Source organism: Diceros bicornis (assembly GCF_020826845.1).
Source record: "Diceros bicornis minor isolate mBicDic1 chromosome 13 unlocalized genomic scaffold, mDicBic1.mat.cur SUPER_13_unloc_1, whole genome shotgun sequence".
NCBI lineage: Eukaryota > Metazoa > Chordata > Mammalia > Perissodactyla > Rhinocerotidae > Diceros > Diceros bicornis.
In genome coordinates, this window is record NW_026690866.1 from 14964710 (window position 1) to 14974291 (window position 9582).

The 9582-nt window shown below is 49.9% G+C and overlaps 1 long non-coding RNA gene across 4 annotated transcripts; it reads left to right on the plus strand.

Annotated features, from left to right (window-relative positions):
- The first annotated feature begins 7054 nt into the window (after positions 1–7054).
- Positions 7055–9081, plus strand: LOC131401732 (uncharacterized). Of its 4 annotated transcripts, XR_009217906.1 has the most exons (5): positions 7059–7152; positions 7705–7737; positions 8079–8200; positions 8403–8503; positions 8810–9081. It is a non-coding gene; the product is annotated as an uncharacterized LOC131401732 (long non-coding RNA). The 4 variants fall into 4 exon arrangements; XR_009217908.1 differs by lacking the exon at positions 8810–9081 and having other exon boundaries at positions 7055–7110; positions 8403–8550; XR_009217905.1 differs by lacking the exon at positions 8810–9081 and having other exon boundaries at positions 8403–8550.
- The last annotated feature ends 501 nt before the right edge of the window (positions 9082–9582 follow it).

Here is a 9582-nt window from a genome sequence, read left to right on the forward strand (position 1 = left end):
GCAAACTCTTAAGTTGTGCTTGCAAGAGGGGCCACAAGGGCGAATGTCTCCTAAAAGCTGATGAAATGATGGCACTTTGGCTGGAGAAGGCAGAGGGCAGCAGGCAAAGTGGAAAGTTTCTGGGATGTCAAACCAGTTCCCATAAGCAATTTGGAGAAGCACCTGGCCCTGGACTAGGTAGGAGGCTGTGGTAAGACCCACAGGCACACAGGGGGGAGGAGGAATCAAGCAACGGAGGGAGGCAGTGGGATAGAGGCGCGAGTCCAGCTTCAAATTTGGACAAAAGTAGTTGCACACTGCAGGCCCGTGGCTGCCCATGCAGCTGCCACACCCTCCTAACTCCCTGGTCCCTCTCGTCCCGTCACATCCCTCCGGGACTCAGTCCAGTTGGAGCAAGTGTAGGACCAGAGTCCTGAGTCAATGGAGGTTTGGCCCTCAGGCAAGCTTTCACCGCCCTGCTCCTCCCCCCAGGGCTAGGCACCGCCCCGTGCCCAGAGCATCTTGGGAGTTGTAGTCATGCAGTCCTGCAAACTCCCAGCCGGGAATGGTTAAGAGACAAAAGCACCCAGCCTGCACAGCCAGGGGACCCAACTCCCACCTGTCCCTACACCCCTGACCCACGCCCCTCTGCTTCTACACCCCACCTTCTACCTCGCCTCTTCTCTATATGATGCCCTCTCTCCATGACTTGCCCATCCACCAGAGTATGTGCAGTGTGGTTGGGCTGCATCCTTTGAGGCCAGTACTCAGGTAGGGGTGGGGCTCACCAGCCTGGCTATTGCTGAGGATACTTGCAGCCCTGGTGGAAGCTCCCTGGCCAGTATTTGAAATGTAAATTCAATATCTAAAATGGAAATACCGGGTGCAGGGGATCCTGGAATTTGCCTTCTCAAGGCCATCTGTCCTACCATCCCCTCCATCCATCCAGCCAGCCATGATCCTCCCTCTGGACCCCGTGATCAGGGTTGCTGCAGAGATCCTCTCTTTGGAACCCACTCAACTTAAGGGCCCATACCCATCATAAAAACTCAAAGCCATGCCACTTGCCAAATTGAGGCAAAAATGGAACGACCCAGGGGGGCCACTCAAGGGTGAGGGCATTAGTAGATACTTGGGAATATTAAAATCCATCTGATGATATCATGAATGAACGTGTTCCACTTTAAAACAAAACACTGCTGTTATTCTGAGATATTGAGTTAAGATCTTTTTGCAAATATGCCGGATTTAAAATGTTTATTGATGTATAACATGCGTATAGAAATATACGCAGAAGTCATCCACATAAACCTTAAAGAATTATTACAAAGTGAACACACTTGTGTGACCAAGAACTAGCGCCAGCTTCACTCAGGCTCCAACAATCCCTTTATCCCTCCTTCCTCCCCAAACGTAAGTGACATCTTACCAGCGAACACTATATATCGAGTTTGTCTTCTTATACAAGTGTTTTATTACAGACCAATTTAAACAATATACAAAATAAACAAAACAAAATAATAGGCTAGTCACCCAGCTTCAACAACTACTAATCATCTGTCATTTTTGTTTCTTCCACACGCCATCCCATTCCCACCTCACTTTATTATTCTTTTAGTCATTTGTGTGTGGGGGGGGATAAGAAGTACGCACACTGAAAGGCACAAATCTCAACCTTACATTTTTGGCAAATAAACATGCCCATATAACCTTCACCCCTTTAAGAATAGGATATTTCCATCACCCCCAGAAAACATCTTCCTGTTCCTTCCTAGGCAATTTTGTCCTTCCCCCGAGGCAACCACTGTTCTGGTTTTTTCAGCATAGGTTAATCTTGGCTGAAATCATCCCATGTGTATTGTTTTCTGTCCAGCTTGCTTCCCTTTTTACGAGGTTGATGAGACTCACCCAGCATGTGTGTGTCAGCGTTTGCTCCTCGGCACGGGTGAGGGCGTTCTGCTCTGTGGATGCCCCACAGTGCCGAATCCTCCTCCTGGGGAAGTGCAGGTCATCTCCTGTGAACATTCTTGTACAAACCCTTTCTGTATGCTATTTAATTCCTTTGTTAGCATTTAAGAGGCACACCTTTGCATTTTTTAGTGGTTGGTCCAGATTACAATATGCATCTTTAACATATCACAGCCTACCTAGACGTAATAGTGCACCAGATTAATCAATGTAAAATATGGAAGACTTGTTACAGAACAGTTCCATTTACCTCTGTCTGTCCTTTGTGCTATTGTTGTCATAAATTTTACATCTACCCATGTTATAAATCCCACAATACAGTGTTATAATTTTTGCTTTCAATAGTCATAGGTCTTTTAAAGTAATTAACATTAAAAAGTTATGTATTTTGAGGCAGAGGATTTCAGGCTCTGCAAATGTATTTTTTTTTTTAAGTTTCACCCACAGTTTTTGCATTCATCAGTCAGCCTTACCGACAGTAATTATTACTGTGGTGTTCTAGTGGCGATTTTCTATTTCATGCTATCCAGCCACATTTATTGTTTGGAATTCTGTGAGGAAGATTCCTTCCCTCCCTCTTCCTTCCTTCTTCCTTTCTTTTTCTTATTCTTTTTTATTCCTCTTTCTTTCTTCCTTTCTTTTTTAATCTATTTTATGTCAGTATAGACTCGTGGATATTTATTTTATTCTCTGTGTAATAATCCAATGCTACCATTATTTATTATGTTGCTCACATTTTTCCAGCTTGAGCCATTGAGAAGACTTTCAGATTGATTCCTTTTGACACCTCTCATCGTTTGCTGTGTTTTATTTAAAGCACTTTCCTACTTTCTGGCACTACAAGATGGTCCAGGCTCATATTGTATTTTCCATCTTCAGCCCTAGAATTAGCCATTTCTCCAAGAAAACCTGGTTCTTTTTATTGGAGAATGATATTTAGAAAGCAAGATCTGGGAGCTAAGTGTGCTCATTCATACTAGGGTGTCACTGCTTCTTGACCCTCTCAGCAGAGCTTGGAAATGTATGCATAAATATAAACTCAGGTCTACACATCTATCTATTTATCTATCAATCTATCCATCTATCTGGATAGATATATTAGAAGTGACACGGATTCATACTGATACTTCCAACTCCTATCCAGCACCACAGAGTTTATTCTAGCATTCTCGTTTTGTTTCTTTTTAACTTCTTTCACCAACAGTGAGAAACTTAACTCCAGTTAGCTACAATATATTTCCTAATGTGTCAACTAGTTTCAGAATTGCTAATCCATACCCTTATGAAAAACAAACTTACCACCTAGAGTACAGTGTTTGTGTACGATACTTTAGTTTTACAGTATCCCATGAAAACACTGTCTTCCAATGTAACTTAGGTCAGGACCTTTCATCCCCACCCATTATGTGTGGCTATGTCACATGCTTGTAATACAGTGAGATTCATTTTCACTGCATTTCATTTGAGTTCCCCAGCATCCTGATTGATTTTTAAAATTTGCAGAGTAAAATTCACTCTTTGTGGTGTACAGTTCTGTGGTATTTGACAACTTTATGGTCATGTATCCACCTCCACAGTAGCATACAGAGCTGTTTTTTTAACCCCCCATAATTCTTTCATACTGTCCCTGTGTAGTCAACCCCTTCCCCCATTCCATCCCTTGGCAACCACTGATCATTTTTCACCTCTGTAATTCTGACTTATCTAGAAAGTCATACAAATGAAACCATATACTCTACAGCCTTTTAAATCGGGCTTCCCTCACTTAGAGAAATGCAACCAAGATTCATCCATGTTTTTGTGTGAATCAAGAGTTTGACCTTTTTATTGCCAAGTAGTATTCTAATGTCCCAATTCACCACAGTTTCTTTCTCCATTCACCTGATGAAGGACATTTAGTTTATTTCCAGCTTGTGGCAATTATGAATAACATGGTTATGAAGATTCACCCAAAGACTTTGTTTAAACATTAGTTTTCAATTTGCTTGAGTAAATCCCTAGGAGTGGGATATGTAAGTCATATAATAAGTGCATGTTTAACTTTATAAGAACCTGCGAAACCGTTATCCGAATGCAACTATCATGTTGCATTCCCAGTTCTGCCCCTTCTCCTTTCTCAGCTCTCATGTTTGAAGTCTGTGGTCTGAGTCTTTGCACAGTTATTAGGCCCCTCCTGCCAGTGCCTCGATGACATGACTCCTGGTCCCAGTGGTGGGAAGCTCACCCCTTCCTGGGCTCCTTCATTGCCTTGAGCTAAAATCCTCCTCCCTGAAAGTATTCTTCATCAGCTTCCACCTGTGCCTTTCCCGGGTTCCCTGAGCTGCTGTGTCATCCAGGACAGGAGACGTCAATGAGGCGACAGAAGCCAGAGGAAGCAGGGCTCCAGCTCCCCCTCACAGCACATACTCTTCCCTTCCCCAGTAATGTCAGGGCCTGAGGAAACTTTCCTCACTCCATGCGATCCTCTGGGCTCTGCAGGTCCTCTCCATTCAGCGTTGAAAAGAGACATGGAGATGGGTGTCCAGGTGGGTAGGCCTCTCTCCATGTGAGAACCACCTGGGTGGACCAGACAACCCCCACAGGGCTAGCATTGCCCTTCAGTCAGTTGGGACCTCCTGGGAGACAGCAAATCCTGGCAATAGGGTCTGACCTGGTTGGGAGGCTTGGAGTCTTTCTGAAAACTTAAGCCAGTGGTTCTGCTTCAGGAATCAGTTTCCCTAAGTGACAGATCCTGGCTTGAGGCAAATTGAAGATTTTCAAGTGCTTTCAACAACAGAACTCTCTGTCCACATGTAATTAAGACTGTTTAAAACACATCTGCTGAGAAGATAAGAGAATGGAGGCCCCAGGTGACAATAGGAGAGCCCCCTCCCCAGTCCCAGACACCTCAGGGCTCAGAGGACACAGTGAAAATTCTCATCCAGGCTATCTGAATCTTCTGGGTTTTCAAACAAAAGGGATTTACCCTCAAACCACTCCACAGTGTCTCTTTCCTTTTTGCCCTCCTCAGGAAGAAATGTACAAAACTTAAAAAGTTGATGAAAACAAACCAGCGGGAGAGCAGGAAGATGCTCAAGGAGGTGAGTGGAGGCTGGAGATCTGGAAGGAGGGGAGGTGAGGTGGGGAGGGACAAGGCAGGATGTGCTTTGGGAAGTTATTCACTTAAGGTTCCCTGAGAAATAACGGTCTGTCTTGTCCAGCTTGACAGGAAGCGGGGGGTGTGAGCTGCAGGGGCAAGTGGGGACTGTTTGGGGCAGGAGGCCTTGGTCACGGGATACAGTGATGTCGTCTGGACTGTTCCAGGAGGTGAAGAGCTGGCAGAATGAGCAGGTCTCTGGCTTCCATGCGGACCCATCAGCTAGCCCTCTTCCTCCAGGCTGGTGGGTGGATGGAGTGGGTGGGGGTTCCTTTCTTCCTACAGCAGCCCAGCCTGTCCTCAGGAAGCCAGGCCCCTGTTGCTCCTTCTGTCTTCACTGCACCTCACAGGGGTGGGCACTCTGCCTGCCCCAGGGATGGGCACTGTGAGGTCACACAGGTCTTGTGGACACAGGGGCTGCCCAGCCTTGGGCCAAATGGTGGATCTGGGACAGAACTGTGTGGTCTCTGGGACTGTGCACTCTAGCCAGATAGTGGTCACTGCTGACAAACCAGTGAGGCTCGCCCGGTGCCTTGTTGACAAGGATATGCCCCAGATTGCAATGAGAATTATCGGGGAACCTACAGATTCTTAATGGACATTTCTGACAGGACACTAGAAGTTTCCAAGTAAAAAAGGATGCAAATGTCACCATTACACAGCGCTGTGGTAACCCCCTACACTGTCACTCAGATGTGGCACAAGGGGAATCCTTCCTGAGTGAATAAAGGAGGAGTTCTGTGCAGGGTCCATCATGAGGGGATCCTAGGGAGCTGAGGCCTTTGGCATGGCCTCAGGTCCAGCGTGGTGTCAGAGAATCCTAGGGCGCTGGAAAACACAGAATCCACTTGGATAGGACCCCGAGACACCTTGTGCCTCCCAATCCATGGCTCAGGCTGACTGAGGGCCTCAACACACCCCGAGAGTCAAGAGGACAGGACCTTGGTCAGAGGTGTGTCTGGAGGAGGAGTGAAGGCCGGGGGCCAGGCCCTTTGGCTGGGAGGGGGGACGGTCTCCTCTGTGGGCCCCTGAGCAAGTCACTGCCCCTCTGTGGGCCTCAGTCTCCTCATCTGGGAAATGGAAGGAGATGATCTGTGGTGCAAGCCTCATAGGGGTGATGAGGTACAAGAGGGAGAGGAATGTGCAGGAGCTTTGTGCTCCTCCTCGTCGAGGGAGGAAGGGAGAGTACTGGTGACAGTCAGATGACACTGAATCCTCAGGGGACCCTGGGAGGCATGGGAGTCCTCCTTATACTTTCCTGATGAGGAGAGAGGCTTAGGGGCCTGGGCAGGCCTGAGGGCACAGAGGAGGGATTGTTGGAGCTGGGAGTGATCTAGAATCAGAGCACTCTGGAATGGGATCAGCCATAGACATCAGATGTCCAGGGTCCAGGATCAGGGGCCTGGGAGACATGGGGAAGGGAGCATGGCCTCCCTGAGCCTGTCCTTGACCCTGCAGGAGATGAACTCTGTGTGGGCCACCCTAGAGATGGATACCCAGGGAGCCCAGGAGAGGCAGCAGCAGCAGGTGAAGGGCCCTGAGGGGGAGGGTCCAGGTGTTAGAGGAGGGGTACTCTCTCCTCACGGCTTGAGGCCTCCCTAAGAGAGGGGTACCTCCTCCTCCAGCCCAGCTCCTGGAGCCCCAGAGCCTGAAATGCCTGCCCTGGAAGTGACTAGGAGGAGGCCTGGAAGGGCTGGGCCGAGGATGGATTAGGGAGGGGAGGGGCAGGGAGCACATACTCTGGGATTTGCCAAAAGCTGCCCCTGGGAGGTGACTGGGGAAGTTGAGTGGTCCTGGAGGGGGCAACTGGGGGCAGGCCGCTGAGGGACCTAGGCTGCTCTCTGTGGGAGTCTGTGGTGGGCAGGAGGCTGGGGTGAAGGGATTTGGGGGAGGGTCCATGGGGGCACCTGAGAGGTGGGACTCATCTCACCACTCCCACCCTGAATTCACAGGGTGTCGTCCCCTCCTTGGGCACGTTCCTCTATCACCTGAAGCTGCTGAACATTGGGATGGAGGATGATCTGGAAGTGAGTGAGCCTGGAGGTGGGACCAAGGAGCAGGATCCTGAGGTTTGGGAGGCGAGAGCCCTGCACTGGGCCCTGAACTCTCAGTACCTGGCAAACCTTCTCTCATGAGAGCCCCATGGCCACCGCTGGGAGCTGGTCTGTCAGGCCCATCTTAGCAATGCATGAATAGACGCTCTGCATAAGCCTCCCACCAGGCTCCCTGGGCTGGTGAAGCTCAGAGCTGCCTGCCTGCAGAGCTGCAGGAGGCTGTGTCTGAGCTGCACTCAGCCTCCCCCTCAGACCCTGCCCCTGGGGGAGTGCCATCAGCCCCTGCAAGTGAGGAAGCACTTCTGTGGTCCAGCTGTCCCTTCCTCCCTGAGGCCTCAGTCTCCCCATCTGTCATCAGAGATGGTGTGCTACATAAGGTCTCTGGCCTCAGTTCCCCTGTCCCTCCTGCTCTGGGGCCCAGAGCCTGGCCCAGTGTCAAGTTCTCTTTGTGGAATCTCTGCCCTCTGCTGGGCCCTGATGTTCTTGCAGCCTGAGAAAGGGTGGGATGGGGGTTGGTTATGGCCTTAAGGGGCTGTTTCTGATGGACATTAGCTGTCTCCCTTCCAGGGAAATCGGGTCAACTTCCAGAAATGGTATGAGGTGAGCAGCTGTGGGAGGGTGGGGAAGTGGAAATCACAGACCTCAACTGGCAAGACTTTCTCTGGCTTCATCCCTTGGGTCTTATGTGTATTGGGAGAGTCAGATCCACAAAGCTGGGAATCCCATCACGTTGGCGAGTGTGGGAGGGGCTGACATCAAGGACACCTTCCTGGATAAGGAAGAAATTCCAGCCAACTGTGAGGACAGGCAAGTCCTGAATGGAGTGATAAGGAAGGAGGGTTCCCGAGTGAGCACAGACCCCAGACCAGTTCCTCAATCCGCACAAGTCCCTGGCAGTGTTCCCCACCCAAGCTCTGTCTGCATCCTGTCCTTCCTCCCAGAAATTAAAAGTCATCAGGAGGATCCAGCTGCTCCAGCAGGATGCAAATGCGTATGACCTGGAGCCTGAAGAGTGATTTGGGGCCTGGTTCCAGGCCATGGAGCCCCTCAGTGTCCATGAGAGGTGAGGGGGACAGGAGTTGGGTGAGGGCAGGGCAGACTCTCTCTGAGGGCCAGATCCAGAGCCTGTGGTCTGGCTCGCTAATCAGCCTCAGAACTCGTAGCGGGGTGGCCCATGGGGCACTGGGACTCAGCTGCTGGCAGGATCTGGGAGAGGCACATGAGGTGTCGCTCTTGGTAGCTCAAAGGTCCACTCTGTCCTGTAGCTACTGGGTCTCCTGCTAGCTGGAGCTTGCACACCAGAAGGCGAGCAAAATGCGGCTCTTCAAGAGAAAGAGGAACCGGACATCCTCCAGTTTAGGGCCGAGTGAGTGTTGGGACCAGCAGCGACTGAATCCAGGGGCTCAGTACACCTTCGGCCTAAACATGGGCCTGGATCCCAGCTCCACTGCTGACCAGGTCTGGGACAGACTGCTCCCCTCTCCTCTCTGAAATTCAGTTGCCTCCTCTGAAATGGATGATGCTAAATGATGCCTCCTGCATCAGGGACAAACGGGGTGCTGTTGATGGACTCAGCACTCTGCACAGGGTTTTGATCAGAGTGCAGGGGGGCAGGGAGGTGTGCCATGAATCTCAGGAAGGGACCCCAAAATAGTCTGTTTCTTCTCTTCAGCCACCACGCCCTTGGCGATGAGCCGTCACACTCTGGAGACCACAAGTGCAGCTCCTCCGGACCAGCAGGGACACTGGCGCCCTCGGGGTGTACCGGGCCAGCTCTTCCCACCCTGAGTGAAGGAGGACATCCTAAGACTTTCCCTGGTTTCCCCTAAAGCCCCAGAGGGAGGGAACCACCCCCTCCAACTCCCTGACATCTGCACCCCAGCGACTGTTAACCCATTGGGGAGGAGTGATATTATTTCTTTACTAGTAAATGGTAGATTTGACTCTTACATTGTATCTTGTTTCTGTCACAGCCTGGGTGTTGTGGTGTGGTTCTTTCACTTCTTATGCTCATTTAAACAAGACACAGAATCTCACTTTCCTCCTTGAATTAAGAACTTGTGTATGCTCACAGCTTATTTTATGTGGGAGAAGGGAGGAGGACCAGCCTCCTCCCTGGCTACTGAATGAAATCCTCAAGTCTCCCTTCCTCAGAGGACAGGTGCATTTCTGTGTGGTCACCTGGGACAGGAGCAGAGACAGCCCCTCAGATCTCCCTGGATGTAGAGGTTGGAGGGACTTTCCCAGGCAGAGCAATAACCACTGAAATGTGGGTGTCTTTCAAATAGCACCTAACAGGACCATGTCCTTCCCCAGGACAGTGGCTGTCTTTCTACAACTTTCCAGGAAGAAGGAATGTTTTTTGCTTCTCTTCTTGAGGTTTCTTTGATCAGATATTGGAACTTGCCATTTTCTAACAAGTCTCTGGATTTGCATGAACACTAA